This window comes from Pteronotus mesoamericanus, unplaced genomic scaffold (assembly GCF_021234165.1).
Source record: "Pteronotus mesoamericanus isolate MK-2021 breed Mesoamerican mustached bat unplaced genomic scaffold, CSHL_Meso_final scaffold_651, whole genome shotgun sequence".
NCBI lineage: Eukaryota > Metazoa > Chordata > Mammalia > Chiroptera > Mormoopidae > Pteronotus > Pteronotus mesoamericanus.
This window is the reverse complement of record NW_026555325.1, coordinates 24775743-24800331: the sequence shown is the minus strand read 5'-3', so window position 1 is coordinate 24800331 and position 24589 is coordinate 24775743. Positions and strand designations below refer to the sequence as shown.

Here is a 24589-nt window from a genome sequence, read left to right as displayed (position 1 = left end):
GAAATGAATCTACAATTTGCCAAATAAATAATGGATTAAGAAAGTCAACTTTGACTTCAACAAGTTCATAAATTATTACACATATCTCAATCTGACACATACCAACTTTTTTGGGGGGAGGGCACTGTATGGAAAAGACCATAGTCATAATGGCATATGACTTCATAATAGCATATTGGTTAATTAACCAATTAATGGTAACAAATTCATACACATTTAGCTCTGCTCCACATTAAATATGATAATGAAGCTACCAGGATCTATATCAAATAGAGATTATTTGGGGGGTGAAGATACCATAAAAGTATATTAGGTGTTTTTGTTTTCTTTTTTTTTTCAGAAAAGTAACTAAATTCAGATATGTGTTGTTTCTTAATTTTTTCCCTAACTTTTGTTCCAGGTATTATAATGTGGGCAATATTCAGAGGTGACAGGATAGGACTGAGACATCATAACCTGTGGCTCTTTCATATGCTACATGTACAATAGTGACTTAGTTGTCTACATTCTGTGGTCTTTCAAGAGCTTGTGCAGTGCAGGAGCAGTGGGAGGAAGAAGGAATGGTTTGCCAACGGCACCATTGTTGCTACTCAATAGTATGACTGGTTCTCTTGTCTTGGCAGCAATTACAGATGTAAAGCTGTTTCCTGAGAAATGCTCTTTTTGGTTTATGCAGCAGAACTTCTATGTATCTCAGTTATGCTATCCTGTATTGTTATATAAACTGACTCAACATGTATTCTTAGGGTGTGAAAAACATAAAGACATAGCTAAATGAATTTGGCATCTTGTGGGTACGAAAGCAAGGCAAACGAATGGCAACATATATTGTGATGGGAAGCAAATGTTTGAGCACTTGTAGATCGAACCAGTCACTACAGTGCAAAAGGGATATGCTTTTAAATTTTCTATTTATCATCACACATGCCAATGTCTTTTCTGGACCAAGAAGGGAAAAAGAACCTACATAAACCAAAATAGACTCACAAGAACACAGAGAGAGTATGGATAACAAGGAGTACACGTGAGTATAACTAAAAATAAAAGTGTTTTTGCTTCTGCACCTTACATTTTAAAAAACTCTTAATGCTAAAAGGACAAAAGCTTCACAATAAAATTGATATTAAAAACAACCTCAGCAACATTTTAATGTAGACTTTATATTTGTTCTTTTACTGTGAGCTGATGATTGCTCTAGGAAGTTATTATTAGTACATGCCATATAGACCAGGGGAAGTAAATATATACTTTAAAGGAAACTTTATTACAGTGTATTCTAAAAATTTTGCTGGGTTTTAAATTCTTAATGACAGTTTCCCAGAAAAACAATATGGACTTTAAAATATCTCCCAACTAAAAAACTGATGTAGTCAAAGTGTTTGATGAAGCCTATGCAAGTTTCCATAACAGGACTGCCAGATCACTCATAAATATGAAGTAAGTAGTATAATAAACAAGCATAAAGTTAAATATAAAAGTTATAGACAAATAATTGCAGCCATATCATTATAGTCTTCATGTATATGAATTCATTTAATACGAAACAAAACCTTTGCTTACAAGTAACATTTAAGCTATAAAATTTGAGATAGAAAGACATAAAGATATTCCTTCCATAGGGGAATAAAAATATATGTATAGTATATGAATCAGAGTTTAAATTGGATACACAGTCTTGACAAAATGCTGGTCATGATAATGATAGAAATATGCATAAATAGGCATCATATAGATGACTTATTTGATAAAGTTGGTACAGAGGTTTCATATTTTTCTCTTAAAATTGTATTGGGTTTTATTACAGTAAAAATTATTTGTATGATGAAATTCATACATGTCACTCTACTTCTAATGTTAAATTAACTTACAATGTTATTTTGTGTTGATTTCAAAACCCAATTTTCTAGTTCTAGGGGGAAAATGAAAACATTATCATCACATCACTTATTGACTTCACTTACTTAGGCATTTTAAACAGTCTCAGTTTTAGTAGCTAAAGCAAAAACCATTTATTTACTCATAATTCTGAAATTTGGGCTCAGCTCAGCTGGACATTTCTTTGGCTGGATTTGTCTAGCATCACTCACAGGGTTTCAGTCATCAGATCAATTGACTAGAGATGGCATGTAGAAGACCGATCCAGATTTGAGCCCTAAGATCTCAGGCCTCATCTGGGGTGGCTGTATGCTCAGCCTTTCCCTCCATGTGATACATCAGCCCAGGCTTCTTCAGAGCACAGTGCTTCAGAGCTCCAAAAGAGCAAAACAGGAGCAAATGAGGCTTTGGGGGTCTTATATAAAAATTTGCACAATATCACTCTCTGCTCATTCTATTAGTCAAAGCAAGGTGCAAAACCTACCCAGGTTCAAGGCAGGTGAAGTAGAAAAGAGACTTCATCCTTTGTTGAGCAGAGCAGGGATATCACATGTAAATAAGGATGCCAGCAAGGACAGGAGGAACTTATGGCCATATTTTGAAATCTACCACAATAATCAAATTAAAAGAGAAATAACATTTTGAAGTATTAATAGTAATTTGAATACATAGAAAGAAAATCTGGAAAATTTAAAATTCTATTTTAAAAGAAAGGCTTTTATTGTTTAAAAATACACTTTGTTTTGGTAATCCGTTGTAATTATTCTGAGATGCTACACAAATCATTCTATGGCTTTATGAATTGGTACATTTGTTGTATTTATTCATAATATATATACTTTCTTCCTTTAAGGAAGTATAGGTAAGACTTGTCAACATGGTCAATTCCAACACCAATCTAACTTGTTTAATACTAATCTAACAGTGTTCCTGAAAATCCTTGCTCTAAGTTTGAATTGACTAGGTATAGCACAGGAAATTGTACATTATTTAATCTTTCACCCAGTTCTATCTTTTTATTTAATTATTGATTCAGTTAGGTTCATTTATTTTAGATGAAGGCTATTATTCAGTTATATGCTAGAGAATGTTTTAGAAATACTTTATTAATCATTATCAGAAGATTAATTTAAATTTAATTTTCTTCCAAAATTTCTGAATTATTGAAATGAAACTCTATATGAGGTTAGATGTATTCAAGTTCAGAAAAAGTGTGGTTTTAGATATACAACTTTTTAAAAGTTCTGTTCTATTTTTTTTCATTAAGCTGAGACAATTACACGACTGTCACTTTATGCAAAGACATAAAGTCTTTGCTAATGATGAGGGAGTAAGGAGATGGTGAGAGATATAAAGATGATTAAATATCCTCACCAAAAAAGTTTACAGTCTACCAATGGAAGCTACAAAGACACACACACGGGAAAATGCAAAGACATTCAAAAAATAGAAATCAAGAAGTACATTGGCCTCAAAGTGGTGTACTACGTTTCCACTGTAGTCACTTTCAAATCCCTGGGTTGAGGGGAGCAAGTTGAAAAAGGGAAAGCCCATTTCCAGCAGTTAAGTCCCGATCATCTGAAGCCCCAGAGCACAGGCCAGCCAGCTGGAGGAGCTTCTCCGTGTTGATTGTCACAGCACGTCTCCTTTCACAAAGCACTTGCACAGACACTCATAATCTCAGGAAACCCTATAGCACTCCGTGGGACAGGTAGAGCCCTTGGTTTACAGATCAAGCAACTGGCAATAAATTAGGGAAAGTGACTTGCTCAGAGCTAAACAAAAATTAAAAGGAGACAGAATTAGGACAGAACCTAAGCCTTGTGCTCTTCGCGTCGCTTCTTTCTTTCTGTTTGAAGAAACTGTCAGCATAATTGGTGGGTAAAAGCTTAATGTTATAAAGCATTTATTAGTTCACAAATACAGCAAAATGCAGTGGCTCCAGGATATAACAGGAGGTGATCTTGAGATCTATTGTAGATACCTCAGCAATAATGTTTCCTAGGAGGTAATGTGTGACAGGCCAAAGGATAGGTTTTAGTATGTGGTAGCTTTTCAAGTACCTCCACCCCACCTTCAGTAGCACTAGGATTTAGGTCACAAGGCTAATTCTCACTGATTTGCAACAAGCTCCTTTTGGTATTTCAAGAGCTAAACCACTTTAGGTGGTATCTGAGGTCTACCTTCTTGGCTCTCAAATATATTAGGTCTTGGTTCTTTTCTCAGACCAGGGTCTGAGGCTCTAAAAACTCCAAGGACATATTCTTAGGGATAAGTAGATGATCTACAAGAATTATTTAACCATATGGAAATGGACTTAATACATATATGATGTTCCCATTCTATGATTGTGTTGTGCAAAAGATGTTTTATACAATGTAAAATAAATCATCGTGCATATACTGTAGTAGAGGCCTATAGACCTGTATCCACTGCAAAATTCTAAATGCAGTACGCTCTGAAAGCCAATAAAATAATTAATGTAAATGTTTCTGACTCATTTGGTAGCTAACTTGATCTGTATGAACCTGATGCCATTTATAGTTTTTATTTACTATATCTTCTACTGTGAATGTATGTCTTCATGTTTTATTATGCAAATATACTAATATGTTTGATTATTGAATACTGCCTTTTTCTAAAATCTGAAAGACTTTGGATTTTCATGGTTTTGTTGTTTTGTTTATATTAAACTTATAAATACATTTTGGTAGGAAATGTGTTAAGCATAGCAGATATTTTAAATTAATTCTGAACTTTACTTATTTATATGTTTGCCATACTACTATAATAAAAATATTTTAGATCAGTACTAAAAGGCGCATTAGATATTTTTCTTTTGCTTGTTTAAAAACACATGTATGAATCATAGTTGGGAAACTTTGTTTAACACTGTACTTAGTAAGCAAAACAAGAATAACAAGATGATAGCTTAGAGTGAAATTCAACCTTCGTAAGCCTTGTGCGCTGACAAAATTACCCTGGGGACAATGTAGCTATCACCTAAATATGACTGTGATATCTTGCTATGCATTAGGAAAAACAATTTTTACTACTTGTAACATGCTGATGAAAGTATATCTAATTGTTTCATTCATAGAGAGCATCACAAAAATTCTAGTCTTTTTACAATAGAAAATATGAATTTTCTCTTTGCAACATACAAGTATCCAGCCTATCTTTGCTAATAACCATCTGGTCACCAACCTGAAGCTTCTGTAGATTCTGGGAAATGAAAATTTCTCTAAATATATAGTAACTAATTACAAACAATTTACAGCTCTTAGTCAATCAGGCTAGTTTAAACAGTTGGGGTGTTTTAAAACTTCAAAAATACAACCAGGGATGCAATTTTGAAATTTAGCACTTGACACAGAAGTTGTCTCCATCTTATTAATGCTAAAAGTAGATAATAAATATCTCACACCTACTGAGCAACTAAAATGTAACATTTAAAATACTACTAGGTGTGGGATGATTCATGAGCCAGCAATTGTAGCAAACTCACATTGAATTATTGCTGGTTCTACTTTCTAGATGCAGGTGTCATCTAATACCCAAGATAATGATCATAGAGCAGTCTCATTCAGTCCCTTTGATCTGAGGAGGAAAATGAGGTTTTGAGGAGTTTTGTCAGTTGTGCATGATCACACAGCTAATTAGTGTTAGGCTCAGGTCCCCTGGCCTTGAATCTAATTGTTTAAACATTTTTGTTATCATTTGAAATGCTGTGCTCTAAATGTCAGGAGGAAGTGATTTTATCTGCCCAAAGCTTGTAAACCAATTGTCTTAGAGTGCCAAGGCAGTAGTGTGGAACAGGAACAAGGCCTGACTCCGCCAGATACCCTTCAGCAGGGCTGGCTTCGGGCTATGCCACCGTATGTTAGATTGCAGAGTAAAGGCCTTATCCCTCAAGTAAAAGGGCAGAAAGCCTCAACCAAGATATGAAATAGGCGAGTTTCTCTAAAGAAGCGTCTGCCATCCCTAAACTGGTTCTTTTGTGTTTATCCCTGCTAATTCTTCCTAAAGGGTTAAATGCTAAAATGCCGCCTCACACACGAGTTTGTGAAAATGCTTCCCACATTTATTATTTTAATAAAAGACTAAAGACGACTCTTCTTCAATCCTAAGAAAGAATGGCAAGTTGTTTAGGGCAGCAAATTTCATCCCAACATCCCCTGAAACTAAAGCATGTGGGCAGTGAACTACTTGCAAGGCCAAATGCAGTCTTAACATGCCAGCCCAGCAGAGATCATCCTAAACTTTTAGAATCACCTTTCTCGTAAATCTCAGACTGGAAAGGGCAGTATTGTGCAGCCATGCTTATCCAGCCCTGTCGACATGGACTTTTAGTTTATCCAGCCCTTTTTGTTTTGCAAACTGGCTTGTACCTAGAGATCTCCCCAGTCCTTCCATCAGACGCTCTGCTTATCAACTCAAATGAGAAGCCTGAGGACGAAGAAGAGGAATTTTCTACTCAGTCGGTAGTTTATTCTGACAGTGAGTATCTCATCACTGCTTTTTATTTCTCGGGTTAGGTGGGTCCCTTGGTAGTAAAAAGGTTTGAGGCATCTCTCTGCATTATTGCAGTTGTTTAAAAATTATAAATCAAACCAAATTCCAAAAAAATAAAGATATATGATATTAAATTGTAATTTTGCTCCTGCGAAATTACCTTCATATTATATTTTTCCCAATAACTGTAAATGTTCTTCAACAAAATAAATGTTAATTTTCAATCAGTCCAGTGATATAATAGGCACCACTATAAAAAATAAAGTTTGCATGATTGGGGAAAAAAAATCTTCATTTAAATATACTTTTTAAAAAACCTAAAAGAGTAGTAATAAAACAAAGTAATTTTCCATGGTTAGAAAGGACAAGCAGGGACTATGACCTGCAATGCCTCTTCTTATAATAAAGCAGAGAATAAGCTCTCGTCTCTAAAAGACTGTGCCCCAAATACCTTTGTAATGGATATAATAAAGCAATGATTCTATTTTTGCTAAGCTGTTATAATAGTGATTGGTGTATTGTTGAGTCATTTATATATTTCATGCACTTCTGGAAGAGCTATCCATTGTTGTTTGATTTATTAAAGTCTCTTCCATCACTTACGGATACAAAGTGCAGTTAGCAAAGTAAGTTGTGCAGTATGCTATGCTTGGGGTAGAATTTTTGAAAACAAAGCAGTTTTTAAAGTTTGGGTTTATTTTTGTCCATTGACTTGGATATGTCATAAATAAAGACTGCAGCCCTATTACTTGAAATCAGAGTGAAAGTTCTCCTGCTTGTAAATCAGGGACATATCCAGGGTTCTGCCAAATTTCCCTAGCCTGAAGCCTGCCACCATTACTCATCATGGTCATTCCACATTCTTCAAAGCTTGGGAAAATTATGTTACTGTGTATATTTTTTTCCTCCCTGAGATTTAATTATGAAGTAATTATAGTGAAGTAATATTAATGAACAGTCCATGACTCTCATTGTGCATAACCAACACAAAAAATTCCACCCATTTTAAAAAAAGAATCTCTTAGTCTCATCTCTCCTTTCTCTATAAAATTATCACCCAGGCCTGTTGACATCCTGAGGCCTTTCCTCTGTAGGATTTCTTTTTTTTTTTTTTCTGCATTAATGTCTTTATTAGTCTGGGTGATTAGCCCACCTGCCTTACTTTGATTTCAGGCATTCGCCCCTGCATGTGCCGGGAACTGTTCATCCCACTCTCAAATTAGAAAGATAGCAGAGGAAGTTTTATTTTAAAAAGCATGCAAATATCAAAGTAGTAAAATTAAGAATAAATGGACCTCCTTCAGGTATTAGGATAAAGTCAACCATCTTTAGGAAGGAAAAATTCAAACACTAGCTCATGTTTTCTTAAAACTCCTGGTCAAATGCATTTTCTTTTCATTGATATTAAAACCAGGTCATCTTTGTAAGAGCTAGATTTTTAATACATCATGGACCTCTTGTTGGTTTTATTTAAGAGTTAAAACATATTATTATCTCAATCCTTGGTGTCCATGGTCATTTTATCTCCGTTTATATTTAATTGCTGATGACTTACATACACCTCTATACCTACATATAGCATTACTCACTATTTCATTAATATGGACAATGTATAATATGAAAATAGTAAAATTGAAGTTCTGTGAAGTTCTGTGATAAAACAGAAATGGTGCCCAATAGCCTTTTTTCTGTATCTACTCTTCTCTGTTTCACCTTCTTTGAAACCTTACTGTGAATGCTACTTTTATAGGAAAGGTGATTATTACAAAGGCCACATGCTTTCCTATTTAATCCTGTCATCAGTAACTTTAGTTTTTTGGTGATTATCTTTCTCTCATTCATTGCTCAATGTGGAAGCTAAAATACACTTGGAGTAAGTAGCACTGAAAGTGGGCCCGGAACCAAGCTCTCCCAGGCAGGTTTCCCTTCCTGGCAGTGCTCATTTGAAGGAGGCTCTCACCACCCTGCCCTTTATGGGCTGTTGGGGGCGCCAGTTCCCCACCAGGGGCACTGGGGGCTCGTTCTCAGCGCTGGACAGAAGGCTGCGCAACTTGGCCATCTGGTCGGAGCTCACAGTTATGGGCTCCTTGAGCAGTAGCCATACGATGCACTCTTCACAGGGCGGCGTGGTAAAGGAGCCATGGTAGGTCCAGCAGTACGGCAGGCAGGGAACAGGCAGGATGGGTCAAAGTTCGTGAAGGGCGCCTCCTTGCCCTTTGTCGTAATTTGGTCCAGTGCGTCAAGAATCAGCTGGAACTCACCCTTCTCACGTCCTACCTTCAGAAAAAGCCAACCACGGCTGTTCCATCAGGTTGCTTCAGAGCTTCTGCAAACGTGTTGTACTTTGGATTCCAGTGAACCAAATGCAGCTCCGCTGCATACTTGACTCCATCCACAGTGTGCTCAGAACCGTGATCATCAGAGGAGCCCCAGTGCAGGTGGAACTGGCGGAGCCGGTAGGGTCCATTGAGAGGACCACCCCTCAGCATTGAAAGATCAAAAGTATCATCAAACACAACCCTGCAGGTCTTCCCATTGTTCAGGATGGTCTTGCAAGAGCCAGGGTCATAAGAAGCTGACCATGGCAGCAGAGAAGGATCGTACTCAATGTCCTTAGTATGCAGCTCGATGGGCGACTGGTTGTCTCCCTTGGCAATTGGGTAAAGCTCATGCCAGTGATCAGGACCATTGTGGCTGGCGTAGCCCCACTCCTTGGCCATGGTCGCTCTCTCGCCTGGTGCCTCCTGCCTGCTCTCTGCGCCTTTGTGTGGGATTTCTACACAAAAGACTCACAGGTTTCTCCTATGTGTGCCTCAGTGCCCACAGGGATACTCTGCTTCAATGTGTGTTCTGCTTTCTACCCAAAATCAAGCATGTTTCTCATCCTCCCTTGTGCTGCTGTGCTTTTTTTTTTTAAAAAAAAAAAAAAAGGTCCCTAGTGCCATTTCTGATGGCAGGTTGGTTAGGGCTCTTCCCCTAGCAGGTCTTCTTTATCTCACTGAAGTCATCCATTGCTCCCCCAGGGTAGGTGCTCACAGAGAGGACCTCCTTTCTGCCCCAACATTGAGAGCTCCTGTTATTAAAATTGTTGAGTTGCACCAGATACAATTAAAGTGCATTAAATTGCCTTGAATGCAATGGGATGGACTGGGCTGTGATGGGAGAGACTAGAATGAGATACCTTGGTACAAGACCCCTTCTCTTTGAAGCCTCCCTGTTTATACCTTTGTAGTGAGCCCAAGGTTCACATCTTGAGGTGATAGCGCCTTCCATGTTTGGATTTATTTACACTCATTTATATTAAAAAATTCACTCATGAAATATTACGTCTTTCTGAAGGATGAGAACTAGGTTTTAATAATTTCTTTTAGGTCCTTGGTAATTTTTTTGGTCTGAAACCACTATATTATTTCTAAGTAACGGACATGGACAGTGAATCATAAATAATGTAAACAAGTGAGCACTGTCAGAGGACAAGTATTCAGTTGTAATTTACAAAGATCTTCCTGGCTTTGTGCCTATAACACAAACCAGGAAATGTCACAGAGTGGCATTATCCGAATACTTCCAAAGGAACCACCCTGAGTACATGTGGTCTGATTTATAGCCAAGCCTTCTTTGAATGGAATTGGAGAACTACTGCAGGAAGTGGCAGCAGCTCCTCATGATGGTGTTATTTTATTTCATATTTTTCATCTTCAGAAAGCAAATTTTATTTTTTCATACAGAATTATTTAAAAATCATTATCAATATATTTCATAAATAACAAATCATTGTCTTTGCATAAATCTTTTCATTATATTTTACAGTTTCAGTTGTTAATCTTTCTGGAGGAAAACAAAATATGCTCTATGTATGACTTAAAATGTGATCTACCTATGTACTTGTCTAAGCTAGGGTTCTTCACTAAACGACTGCCACTCTTGCCATTATGATAAATAGAGACTTGCGGGAAGGTTATACATGTTCAGAAGTGCCCAGCCTGTGAAAGGCAAGATGAGCTGGGGCAGGTCATCTGCTAACATCCCTGAACTTGCTCCCCAACTCTTTCACTACACCCAGGTTGAGAAGCCCTACAAATTTCTGTCATACAACTGATGTGTCAGATGCTATGGAGATTAAAGTGCCTCCAAGCTGCTCACTCCAACTGAAGAAAACAGAATTTTCATGTTGACTTAGCAGAGGAGCTAAAAGGACACTACCTCCTTGGAAATGTGATTATGCTAGTTCTTTCCACACACTTCATATCAACCTTGCAATACTACATCTCCCTCTGCAGGAAGTGAAGTTGAATAAACCCACTCTTAGACCCATGTTCTCCTTTTAGTTCCCAGGAGGGAGTAAAGAATGGCTCAAGTCCATAAAGGAGCCAAGTGACCAGCTTAATGGTTCTTGGGAGTGATGAGCTTCATCCTCAGAAGCAGCAGAGTACCTCTTCTGGCCTCACGTTCCCTCAGTCAACACAAATAGGAAATGGCTTGGCTCTGTGCTCAAGAATTTATGTAATGCTTAAGGATTTGCACAGTCTTCATAAACCTCATAAATGACACCAGAAAAAATAAACCTGCTATATATTTTTCTTCATGCTATATCTGGACTTCACTGATAGAATTATTTTATTACCCAGTCAGTCCACGTATAGGTGTTTCAGTAGACAGGTAGACATAAAATAAAACTGATCACCTTGCCATGCACAAAAACCTCATAAAAGTGAAAGAAAACTTAATTTTTGTTTTTAGTAGACTGAAAATAATAGCAATTTGGTAGGACTATACTCACAAGAAGTCCATTTGTTTTCCCAGTTATAGCAAAGGGTGCTTATCAAAAGAAGTGAGTCTCACTTCAAACACCAGGAATTGCTTTTGTCTTTTACATTTAAAATGGATATATTTTAACCCTCAGTTCCTATGCCATGGACAAGACAACTTTATTTCTCTGAGTGCCACCTCCAATCCACAGGAAACACCTGAAGTAGGCCAATTACTAGTGTTTCTTATTTCACTGTAACCTAAATAAGCTTCAGCCTTGGCTTCCTAAGGTCCAAAGTACAGTACCCTGCCTTGTTGGCTATACTTGGCACCAAACTGATCTTCAGACACTGGCAAGAGCCCAAAGTTGGGGATCAGTTGCCTTGGTTGTTTCACTAACTTGTTTGTCATATATCACAGATGTCATTAACCTTTGTGAATTGGGAATACTAATATTTACTTCACAGGGGTATAATGAGGACTTACTACACACACACACACACACTTGAAAGCTTAAAGCACAAAATAAATATAAATATTTAAACACCTTGAAATAACATATTTTATATCTGGCTCAATAGATACTTATTTGCTGAAAAAGTTATTGTTCAATCAATGTTATTTTCATCTATCTCCATTTGCTATTGCCTCAGTTAGTGTTGAAGGGCCCAGTGCTTTCTTTTTCTTTTTCTTTTTTTAACCCTCACCCAAGGACATTTTTTCACTCCTTTTAAAGAGAAAGTAAGGGAGGAGGGAGAGAATGAGAGAGAGACATCAAAGTGAGAGATACTCACCGATCAGTTGCCTTTTGCACACGCCCTGACCAGGAATTGAACTCGCAACCCTTTAGTGCACTGGACAACACTCCAACCAACCAAGCCACACCGGCTAGAACCCCAATGCTTTCTAAAAATCTCACACAAGCACACAAACACACTCCCTAGACTCACAATGTCAGTATTTTCTCAAGACTTTCTGTCACATAGCAGTCATCACATTTTATCTGTAATTATTTGTTCATTGTTTGCCTTACTGGATTTTAAGCTCTATGAGGACAGGGATATGCCTATTCTGTTCACTTTTGTCTTAATAGGACCTAGCATTTTGAAAGCTCTTGCTGACTGAGAAAAATCGATAAATGAATGAATGCACACACACTGCTCTAAAGCTCTCTCTTACTTCTTTGATTCATGAAATTCTTCTATCTAGAAACAAATAATTTCAGTTCAAATAATAGATAATAAATATCCCCAGGGCAGGATAGCTTAACAACTAAATTTCTTCCCACTGAGATATAAACAACTAAAAAAAGATACCTTATGAGAATCAAGTCTGAAAGGAAGACATCAAAAGAGAGAAAGGCCTGAAGGGAGAAAGGGTTCAGACTGGACCCTGGGGAAGAGTGAAAACCATGCTCACATTCTTGATAATTTTGTGAAAATCTAGCCCACCACTTTAAAAAGCGTTTCTGACTTCTTCTGGTCTGCTCCAAATGTGGAGTCCACTCAGCGTTGGTGGATAATCCGAGTTGGCACCAAATAAATCAGTGAAAAGGAGAAGAGAATATCCAATGATTTTCATGCTTTAGAGGTGCCATAGAAACACATTCTGTGGGGAATGACCTGAACTACTACGGGCACATTTGCCTTGGGTATGCATTGTTAGCATAGGGACTCATGTCAGTATTCCTTGGAACCAAAGGGCATGGCATCCTAGTGGAAGACCCATACATAGATCCTTGGAATCTATAGCTTAGTGATTTAGGAGCATTATGACTTTGGACAGGTGACTTACTCTTATTAGGTTCTATTGCTTCAACATATTTTACATATTTCTATTTATTTTCAATTTCTATTTCTTTTTATATGTAAAATGAAAAGGGCCATGTCTATGTGGAAAGAATTTGAAACCAATTATGTAAATTATAAATTTTAATTTTTTATTTATTTTATGGGGAACTTGCAGAAAAATTCTAGAATACAACAGTCTTTTAAGTAAAATTGTGCTCTATGGAGAAAAAAATAAATGAAGTATATTGTGTAAATACACTTTTTGGCAGCTTATAAAATACTCTTCCTAGAAATCTTCCTCATCTGAGTTAATAAAACTCTGTGAGGAAAAAAACAGGTTATATTTTCTAAACATGATAGGAGTAATGGAAATTAAGTTAAGTACGTTGGCTAAATTAGGAAAACTCATACAAATGGGGAAGCTAGGCTCAGAGTCCAAAGCTCAAAGTTCAAAGCTTTTTACCCAAGACTCACCATTCTTTTATTATACTAGTCCACCTTCCAGAGGAGTTTCCAGAGCTGAAAATTCTGAAACCTCTTCATATTCCCCAATATATGATACCCTCTACTCCCCTCCTTATATATGAAATGAAAGATGATACTATAATTTGATGGGGCTATAATTTAAGTGTGGGAGAGTGAGGACAGACATAGGAAGAAGTTTATAATAAATTATGCTAGCTGAAATTTTCTCCTCTTTCTAATTCCACCAGGTCAAATTCAAGCTTACCTTTTCTGTCCCTTTTTCACCTCCTGTCTCTTCAAATCCATCTCTTATTTGTAATACTCTGTTGGGTATCATCCTAATCCCTTTTCTTTCTAAAAATCTATAATACACCACCTTTTTTAATCTATAAACTCTTACAAACAAACAAAAAAGAAACTAATTTCTTTTTGTAGTTGTAGTGGATTTTTTGAAGGAAGGAGTGGAGTAAGGCACTTTGATGTAGAAAAATGGACAAAAGCAAGAGACCGGAAAAGATGAAAGATCAGGTAAAAGGAAGGAGGTGTGGCTAATTTCAGTAACTGTTTCGGGTCTTTTTTTGTTTTTAAGGAACAAATCTCATTAAGAAATAGGTTCCATTCCAAGTAGTTCCCTGACTTAAATCTTAAATCTTAAATCTTGAGATGTTGGCATTGAAAGACATTTTATTTCCTTCTCAGTATCTCTGCAGCCCCAATTTTACAGAATTAGGAAATGAGAGTCAGGAAGGTTACGTAACTCATGTGAAGCTGCAAAGAGGTTAAAGGAGCAGCACTTTTTCTTGTCTTTTGCCTCAAGAATTCCTAAACCACAGCCTCAAATAGTGTTAGAGAAAAAAGTTGAACAAACCATTGTTTGTAAAGTCAGGGAAAATTCCATGAGAGAGTTTGAATTCTTCACATCAATTAGAGGGAAAAAAAGAGAGAGAAACAACAGTTACTTGGTGTGCAGCCATGATCTGTCTTTACGCAAAGAATAGATAGATGTTGCTGTTAGGAAAATGCACTTCAGGCAAATTCAGGCCTTTTTCAAAACTGATGAGTTCAAGTTTTAAATCAAATCCAAATTATGTGGTTTCTCAAAGTTGTTTGTTTATGCATGGCAAAACCCCATTTCCTACAAGTGAGTCAGCTATGTGAAAGATCATTCATATTACTTCGAGAACGGCAAAAATAATTGTTTAGTTTAAATTAATTTTACAGTCTCATGGTTAACTGAAAAAGTAAAATATCTCTGTGATTTAGTTTTGGAATTTTTTTAACTGAAGTAATGATTTGGTGTGTTCAACGATTTTTTGAGTGTTATCATTCCTCGTGTTTTAACTCGTGTAAATATAATCTCAGTTCTGAGGGAAATTTGTACTCTCAGCTAATTCACAAATAAATGCTATTGTTTAATAAAAGCATAATAAAGTATTTGGAAATGCCTTTGGGATGTAGTCAGGTAGTATAGGTACAAGCAGAAGAAAGAGGCAGATAATTGCAGCCAGACCTGAAATTTTTATCCATTCTGTGGTAAAGTCAGTCTCTAGTTGTCAGATGCAGCTACTGGAGCTGGGAGAAAATCAAGCCCATAATAGAATAAAACGTGTAGAAAACATGACTGCAGGTAAGAGCTGGCTGTCCTGGTTATCATTTGGCATGAAGAGATCCAGCAGAAGGCATCAAAGCAGTGTCAGAATTTCGGGCAGGCAGGCGAGCAGTGGGTCTCAGGCAAATCTATCAGTAACAGAGCCCCTGACATTGGATAGAGGCCAACAGATGTCCTCATGGGACACTGTCCTAGAGGAACAGAAACCAAAGCAAGCTACAAAGGAAGACTGAAATTTATAAAAGAAAGCAAGAGTAGAGTAAATGTGGAAAGGGAACCGGGGTTGAGAAATAAGGCAGAGAGCCAATTATTCTACTTGCTCTTCAAGGTCAGGAGCAAATAACAGCAAGTGTGATTTGATCCTATGTCCCTGAATAGAAGGCTTCACAGCTCTAAACCCTCCCACATACAGTCAGATTCCCATCCCTGGGTCTGGGCTAAGCCTGCCAAGTGACTTAGCTGAAGAGGAAGGGGCTGGGGCTGCACAGAGACAATGACTGGTATGAGCACTACAACTTTACCATAATAACTGAAAATCCAAGGGAGTAAAAGCTTCAAATGCTTAACACATCCACTGGCATTTGACATTATATGCCAAAGGTAGCTCATACAATATTTACCATTCTCATCTTCTTCAGTATGTACCATTCTACCTAAAAACTATTTGATCATGAGATGAAACAACAGTTAATGTTTTGCTTTTGTAAACTCAGCCTGATAATACGATCTAGAGGAAAAAACATGGAACTGATTCTCCCAAAAGCGGGCTTCAGGTCATGGACCTGCTGGGACTGGCTGTAGGATCTCCACCCACCACCGAGCATTGTTCTTGTCTGTACACTGCAGGGTGAGCTCACGGGGTTCTTCCAGCACCAGCTTTCTGTTGTATTTTCATTGCAAAACTTAAAGGGGTAAACGCTACTAACGTATCCAGGGATTTTTCTTCTAGACAGTTCACATGGCGTTCACAACATTGAATGCTTATAGAAAAGTGCATTGCCCTCCATAACCTCAGGAAGTCATTGCAATCTATTAAGTAAATAGATGGCATTTCAAGTGCACTTCTACAACTGTACTAAGAGACCATAGTAAAGGAATATTACAGTTCTATTGAGCCAACTCTCTAACAAGTATATGATTGAGTTTTTTGTGATTTCTTTACAAAGAGAAGGAATTAACAGTTAAAAAACTATGCTAATGTTAAAAAGGGACGATTAAAACCTTGAAATGAGTTAAGACAGGTTCTTTGGTCAACTTGAAAAATGACAAGTGAAAAGTCAAAATATACCACTTAATCTTTCTCAATCAGTCACATTTGCATTGTATTAAACATTGATGTTTATTAATATTTAGTGCATGTAGACTTTAGTATCCAATGAAAAATATCCATGCCATGGAGATGTAAAACCTCTTTTATAGAGTTGTTTGATGGCTAGTCAGTGAATTATATGATTGCAGATAACTCAGTATCAATATTTAAGATAAAATCCAAATTTTAGAAAACATTTAGCTACCAAAGAGTAAGAGGTTTGATGATAGTTTTAATAAATGAAAAATTATGGCTCACAAATGTACTTATTCTTCTCTTTTTATAACATACCATTTATACAACAACTTGTGCTCATGGGAATTTTTTGCCAGTGAATATATGCAGCAATTTACTTGCCTATATATTAAAGTATGATGCATTTATATCTTTATTTTTTCTTTAAAAAGTGGAAACATAAAAACTCCCTGGCAATTAAGTTTATAGCAATGTTTCTGTAAAACAGTCAAGAAGGTTATTGAACATGATAACAGTTGAATAATTCTTTCAATGTAGGACCTAGAATAATTTTTCTAATCTTAATTTGAATTTATACAATGTAAACATAAAATAAAAGGTAACAGAAATGCTTGTATCTATCTAGTAAACTGAAGAAAATAACCATCTTCCCTGCAGACATATCAAAATAATAAACATTTTATAACAATTCTGTGAACACGTAATTAGTAAGTAATTTTTCTGTAAATCTCTGGACAGAATAATTGTAAGGCTTTCTATTTTTCTAAGGTATTTTGACTTAAATATCTATATCCATTTTTACATGTATTTTAATTATGTTATTAATGGCAACATCATTAAATTGAAAATTTCACTCACTCATATATATTTCTTCAGAAAATGCTTATTTATGTCCTGTTTTTCAAGTATTGGGGGGAGGGGTTAGGTACTGCCACAATAAAGAAGAATGAGCTATTATTCCCACCTTTGAGGCTCTCTCACACAAGCATGGCTTGATTTCAGAATTTGTCCCTCTCCTATCACAATTTCCCTTTTGACCTTTCTATATATGATACCATTTAAGATATTTAAGTTAATTTACATAAAGATTTTTTTTTCCCAACCGTTTCTCATATCTTGAAGAAATTAGTTTCAGTGTTTATTGAATCCAAGTATGAAACTTATTAGGCTATATTTGTATTTTCATGACAATTATTTTCAGGACCCAAATTTATGGCTTCCTTTAAAATTATAGTTGTATTTATGTACATGGTCATCCTTAAAAATTTAAATAGCCAGTTGTTCACCAGCAAAATGAGTTTTTATGGGACTAGCAGAGAATTGCAATAGAGACAGGCAAGCTACGGGGCAAAACCATAAACAAGTTCTGAAGACAAAGGAAAGGAGCATTCTTGTACAGAAAAAAGGGGGAAGTGGTTGACTCATGGTAGTTTCTCATTGGCCGGGTCTGTTGCTAAGTAAGTAGAAAACTTTTCTCCTGCTGGGGAGTAAAGCAATCCTCTTCCTGTTGAGGTCTGTCACAGTGCCTACTGGTAATGCATGACGGCTCCCCTGCTGGGTGTCTTGCCTCCACTTTAAATGAGGTTTTTATAATTTAGTTTCACAATGTCATAGGTGCAATATCTGAGAAAAGCTATAAAGACACAACAAAAGGCCAAAAAAGATATTTTTATAAATAAAATGAAATATAAAGATCTCTTATGCTGTTTAGGTTTTATTTACATTTAATTATATTTAAAATTATTTTCATAAAAATCCTTAAGAGTTTTATATTCTTCTCACTACCTCTGATGCATACTTTTCCTTACATATTTCTTGTATACCCTTAGATTTCCTTTTTATTTGTACATTACATAATAGATCTAACTTAATTCTTCAACTCATAGATACTTAAAGCACTGACCAAAAAAATGCTTATTAAAATGTCACTAGCCTTTGCTTCATTATAAAAGTTCTGTAATTTAATCAACTAAAAGTGGGAATTATACAAAGTATTTAACATTTTAAAGGTCTTAAATACCATTTTTTCATACATATATTTCTCTTCTCCAAGTCATTCTTTTCATTTTTTTAATTTAAAAATTATTCATTGAAATCTTACTGTGTGCTATGTACTGTTTTAACTAGTGAATGGAAGAGTAAAAAAAATACTTTCACTATAAAGCTTACATTTTAGAGAGCAGAGATCAACAATAGAAATAAATATGTAAAACTTACAGTGTGTATAACTTACAGCATTTCCCACCATAATCACGTGGATACTTGTTTTTAGCTATGGGGACCTGGGGGATGGAGGGAGGAAGCCTAAACATGACTTGCCCTCATGGATGTTATAGACAATTAACACATATGATAGCGGCAACACCTACTATTCTCACTTGCAGTCAATCCATCCTTCAATTTTATGGAGATGCTTGCCTTGCTTAGCCTCACCTAACGGCTTTTGGACTGAGTTATTCAGAAAGGAAGGAAGGAAAAAAGAGGATTGAAAAAGGTGTCTCATTTGTCCTTAACACTTTGTAACTTCTAGTTTTATCAGAAACAGGTCGCTTTGACAGTAGAGTTTAAAGAGCTATTTTGGAGTACCAACCCAGATAAAGTGATAATTTTATAATTATCATCTTCCTCATAAGAAATAGCCATATTTTTCAGTTACCTTGTTTTCTTTTGCATACAGTTTATGCCAAAAACTGACATAATAATAGCACTGCTTTTGTTCATTGAAAAATTACACTGTTGATGCGTTATCAATAGACTTTGAATACCCGAATCCTCCCATTTCCATCTAGATAATCAAAGTCTAATCATCTTTTAGGACTAGGTTCCATAAAGTTTATTTGAAAAATAAAATCAGTTCTGATATCTTCTCGGAAGATACCATATTTTTGTGTGTACCCTTGTTTTCAGTATATAATTCTCTCACAACTGCTGAACCAAAACTATTACATTTTGGCGTTCAGAGATGTGATCTCTCTCTAACCCTCACTTTTGCTCACCAGAATGAAAGCCTGTCAATAGCAATTACTATGCTTAATTGTCTTTGCAGCTTCAAGAAAACACTACCTACTCTTTATTAGGTACTTAATAAATGTGTCCTGATTAAATGAATAATAATTTCATGTTGTTTATATATGTGGTAAATTGACAATATCTTATTTTTCCTTCCTTGTACTTAATGATCTTATTCTCAAGACAACTAGTTCAATTTAGGCGGAAAATTGGTGGCCACAGGGTAGACCATATGGAACTGAGTCTGTGAGGAAGCCTCATTCTCCTCTTGTTATAAATAAATGAGCTGAAAATGGCTACAAAGACTTTATTGAACACCTGCATGTCCCAAAATATTACACTGTCCCTAAAGGAAATTGGACTAGGACAAAGTGAGCACTCCTAACACAAATATAGATTTAGAAGACATTTAACCCTGGAAAGTGTTGTGATTAGGAGACTGGTGAGCTCCACAAAGTATGAAGGAGAGGGGAAACCCAAAATTACAAACAACAGAGGCTTCTTTTGAGGAGGAAGGGGTTGGCACTTGCAGTGGCCTCTTAGGTTGATGTCTTTCAAAGGCCCTTAGTTCCCTACTATGAGGTTTAACGTGCAAGGCATGGTCTTCAGAGAGATGAAGGTGACTTGTGAATATCTTAAAGCAATAAATAAGCTAATATTTATTAAATATTTAGTATACTAAGCACTTTATAGCTATTACCATATTTATCCCAACAAAACCCTTTATTATCCCTGTTTTATAGATGAGGAAGCAGAGGCACAAAACGCTCAGTAATTTGTCCAATGTCACACACCATCAAGGTAAAAGTTAATGTTTGAATCTAAGGTGTGAGTACATTCCTATCACTATTCTGCTCCCAAATTAAAATATATCAATAAAATTTTTGGATGGTGAAATCTTATAAATATAACTTCACATCTCTTGCAATGATCTCGAAAGACCAAGGACTGACTCCAGACTTGCAGTGTCCTAGCATGTTTTTTGAATCACAGGTATACTCTATGGTATCAGAATAACTAAACCATTATTCAACAAGTAACTGTTTAATGGGACAGGTTGAGACCTTTCATACATCAACAAAATGCTGGCTTTCTCCTTTCCATCTTCTTTTAGTTTTCAGGAAGAAATTGTCATCCCTTGGTACATCTTACCAAACTACTTTTGTATGCTATTAATTTCCCAATATTATATGTAAAACACATTATATTGCCAATGGAGAAATATATTAAATAATTAAAATCTACTTAAATAGCCTATGTTGTCTATAATTTACATAAATGGAGATGGTTCCTAGATCTAGTTAGTTCTCTTCTTTCAAACAAAACAATTTATTTGCACACATTACTTGAACATGTGATGAGAGAAATATATCTTAAATTACCTTAAGCATCATACAGAAAAGATATAGTGCAAAGGAACAACATACCCTGACAACTGAAGGAGGCTGAAAATCATTACTCATTCTAGGGGCAATATTCAGACACTGGTAGGCATTCTGACAGTCTAGCAGATGGACATATTGAAGACCCTACCTGTTGGTATGAAATATTAATAGTGAGGGCATGATTCCAACCTGAGAACATAAAAACAAATTACTTTGGAGGTTAAGGGGATATGTGATCTGTAATCCATTGCTGAGTTGAAAGGCTTCAGGAATAAAAATGGCTCCCAATAACATGCCTAAGGCAGTGATTTTTAGCCTTTTTCATCTCAAGGTACACAGAAACTAATTACTAAAATTCTGCAGCACAACAAAAAATATATTTTTTGATAATCTGACCAAAAAATAGGCATAAATTTGATTCATTCACACAAGAAGGCTATTGTTGTGCTGGCTGTTTTCATTTTTTTATTTGACAATCTAAGGGAAAAGAGGTCATAGCCCAAGACTAAAGAGTCATGTATTGTATTTTTTTAAAATTCTTGTGGCACGCCAGTATGTCTCTTGTGGCACACTGGTTGAGAATCACAAGTCTAATCTAATACTAAACACCTTTCAACCAGGTGAGGTTTGGGGGAGACTAGAAAACTATTATGAATTTTCCAAGCTCATGAGATATGGAATAAGAAGTCTGACGCAAGAGAAAATATATTGATCTGGGGATACTAAAAGTAAGCAGAATGTGCATCTAGCCTTTAATGAACCTCAGAAGTAGAATCATGTAGTAATTTTACAGATGCAAAAATACTATGTTACATTTCCTTAATCCTAAATCAATAATCCCTCTCATCCCTAATATTACAAAGAATTAGTGGTCAAGGTCACTTATAAAATACTTTGCAATTTATAATAGGAATAGCCTGTATAAATGTCTCTTTAAATTTACCACAGAGGGTTTTCCCAAGGTTTCCCAAGAAAGAAAAGCAGGTCAATTGTATAAGCAGTTTTAGGGGTTGGTGAATGCTTTTTCACCACTCTGGACCAGGAGTACATGGCTTGCTTCATGGGGGCAAAGCTAAGAAAACTAATTAAGAATAATTCTGCAAATTATCTTTCAAGGTCTGCACTAATATTTTTAACTGGGACTCGACACCTGTGAAATTTCTGCCTTGTCCCTTAACCTTAGTTATGTCATTTAAACTCTTGGGCTGATTTCTGTAAATAGGTAGAAAAGTGTAGGTCCTAACATGCTACACAGAGATTCTAGAAAGAGGAATTTTTTTAAAAAATGAAAAAGTAGAAATGGGGATGGAAAAAGAGCATAAAAGGAGCAATACACATGTGACAACTGTTTTAGAATGAATTGTGTGGGGGAAGGAGAACACAGAAAAAAATGTAAAATATATGTTTTAAGTTTTGAAATAAAGCCATTTTAAATGTTATTAGTTTATCACTATTAAAGAATGAATGCCTAATGAAAACTTTACTCTAGACAACCAAATTTTAAGCTTCTTCTAAGAATAGCTGTGTTTTATATGGAAAATATATTTCCTATATAACCCCACAAAAAATCATTGTTATGAAGATTGGGCACAAGGGAATGTTAAAGGAAAAAGAAAAAACTAGGAATTTATGTTTCTTGTAAGTTAAAAGAGTGTTAGATTCAGACACTGTCTATGATCACAAGGAGACAGTGTTATGAAGCCATCTCAATATCTGTAGGACCTCATTTGCAGAACCCCTAATTAATATCTTCATCCAACAGCCCACATGCTGGGCTAGGTTTCTTTCAGTTTGCACTTCATAAATTTTGAAATAAATTCTCACTTCTTTTTAAAGAATGAAAGATAAACAGTCATATTAGGAATGTCAAGGACACAACACAAGAGGTTTTTTTAAATCTTTGCAAAGGCATACTTTATTTGATAGATGTATGCCATTTCATCTTGGATTTACTGTTAGATAAAAATGGCATAATTAATTGCCCTGTGCTCTAAGCCATGTGAATAAAACTATTGTTGAAAAGAGTGTGTGTAAATTTCCATAATGGGTTAATCAAGAAATACAATAAACGCTGGAGTAATTAAAATGTAAATGCCTGCATATCTTGAAACTGTTGTCAATTGCTGTTTACTAACTGGTAGCAACATTTATGTGTCTAGCACTTTCATGTAACTCATTATTTGAAGTCATGCTGAAAATCACCCACAAGAGAGTTAGCATTAGCTGAGTTCTCAGATGAAGAGAGCCAGTTTCCTCAGATAGCATGTGGAAGAGATCAAATGCAAAACCTTGGCAATTGTCCCTACCTGGCAGGTGCTTATCACTGCAGCTTTAAACTCTGTGAATACACCATCTTTCATTTAGTGCCAGCGGCTTAAACTATAAATTTTGAAAATACTTACCCTATGAAAAGTGACAGTTTCAAGAAAGTCCAAAACCCTTCTCGTATCTTCAGACATTAGCAATAGCATTAGGACCTCCAGAAGGGCAAGCATTCTCCTCTGCTACCATGGCTGCACTGGAGTGTATGGCAGAAGTATGGACACCCGATTTGAAGATGGATTCTAGAAGGACTCAGCTTATACTAGAACTTGCTAATGGCTCAGGAACAGCACGGCCAAGACAAAGAAAGTAACACAGACATTTGTGAGATTTCTTTATTTGGGATTCCCAGCACACTGCTTCTCTTTGCAGAGGCCACCCTCCCCGGACCATCTGGCAGTACCCTCAGCTACCTCAAAGCCGGACCCAAGTGAGTATGGCCCAGGGTGAGACAAGTTTGCCTCCCATGTGCTAACATCGAAGCTAAATACTAATCTCTTTTCCCCAGATGGCTAATGCCAGAAATATCCACTCTCTTATCCTTTGCCTTCACTGTCCCAGCTTGGATTCACCCAAAGCCTCTGCTCAGCCAGTTCAGAACAGTACACAGGACACAACCTCCATATGAGAGATAATGAGTGTTCAGACAGCAATATATACACATATAGAAGGAGCTATCACACTGCCAAACCCACATCCTTACAATTAAAGCCTGTTTCAAAAACCTCTTTAATTATCTCTGAGCAATATATTAATAAATGTACCTTATAAATCAATAATAACTTTTAATTAAAATTTTGTATATTTCAATGCAAAAGAAAACTTTTTATTTTCACTTAAAAATAAACATTTGTTTTAAAGAAAAAGATGCTGACTTTTTGCAGCACCAATGACAGCTACTATTATTACTTGATAATAAAAGCAACAGCCACAGCAAAAATATAAATCAATAAAAATAAAATACTTGAAGGAAGAAAAAAGAGAGAAATATATATTATATACATCATGGATTTTCAATATAAATTAAATGCATAATTATGGTCTTGCTAGAATATAAATAGAAATTACAGATCTGAGAGAAATCTCCTACTGAGCAAAACATTTGGTGCTATAAAACTCAATAGTCAGTAGAAACAATATTTCCAGGTTGTAAAAAATGTTATTCCAATTCTATATTTTAAATGTGAAGCTTGCCAATTATCATGGCTCGGTATAAGAATCATTCCCTTTTAACCACAGATATTCTTGCAGAGACTAACATACCGGGAAAACATGGTCTCATACTTAGTTATTTCAAGAAGGGTGAATCATGGAATGAGCCATTGCCTAAAGAGTCACCTTTTAAAAAGTCCAATTATAGCCTCTTTAATCTTTTGCAACTCTGCAATATTTATAAACCACAAGTATTTGTAGAAATAAAATTATATCTATTTTGAACAAACAGCTCAGGAAAGCATTATGTTTTTCAGGTTTTCTTTTTGTTTCAATGTTGAGAGTAAAATAGAGACATTAAAACTCTATGTTACAAAAACTAATTCTTTTTCATACTTGACCCGCTGCACTAGTTCAAAGGCGTAACAATTTT

The 24589-nt window shown here is 35.9% G+C and overlaps 1 protein-coding gene and 1 pseudogene across 1 annotated transcript in view; one reads left to right on the top strand and one right to left on the bottom strand.

Moving 5' to 3' along the window:
* Positions 1-24589, top strand: part of KCNH7 (potassium voltage-gated channel subfamily H member 7) — a 467687-nt gene that overhangs the window by 248420 nt on the left and 194678 nt on the right. The window lies entirely within an intron of this gene.
* On the bottom strand, positions 8243-9123 carry LOC129061930 (carbonic anhydrase 3-like; annotated as a pseudogene).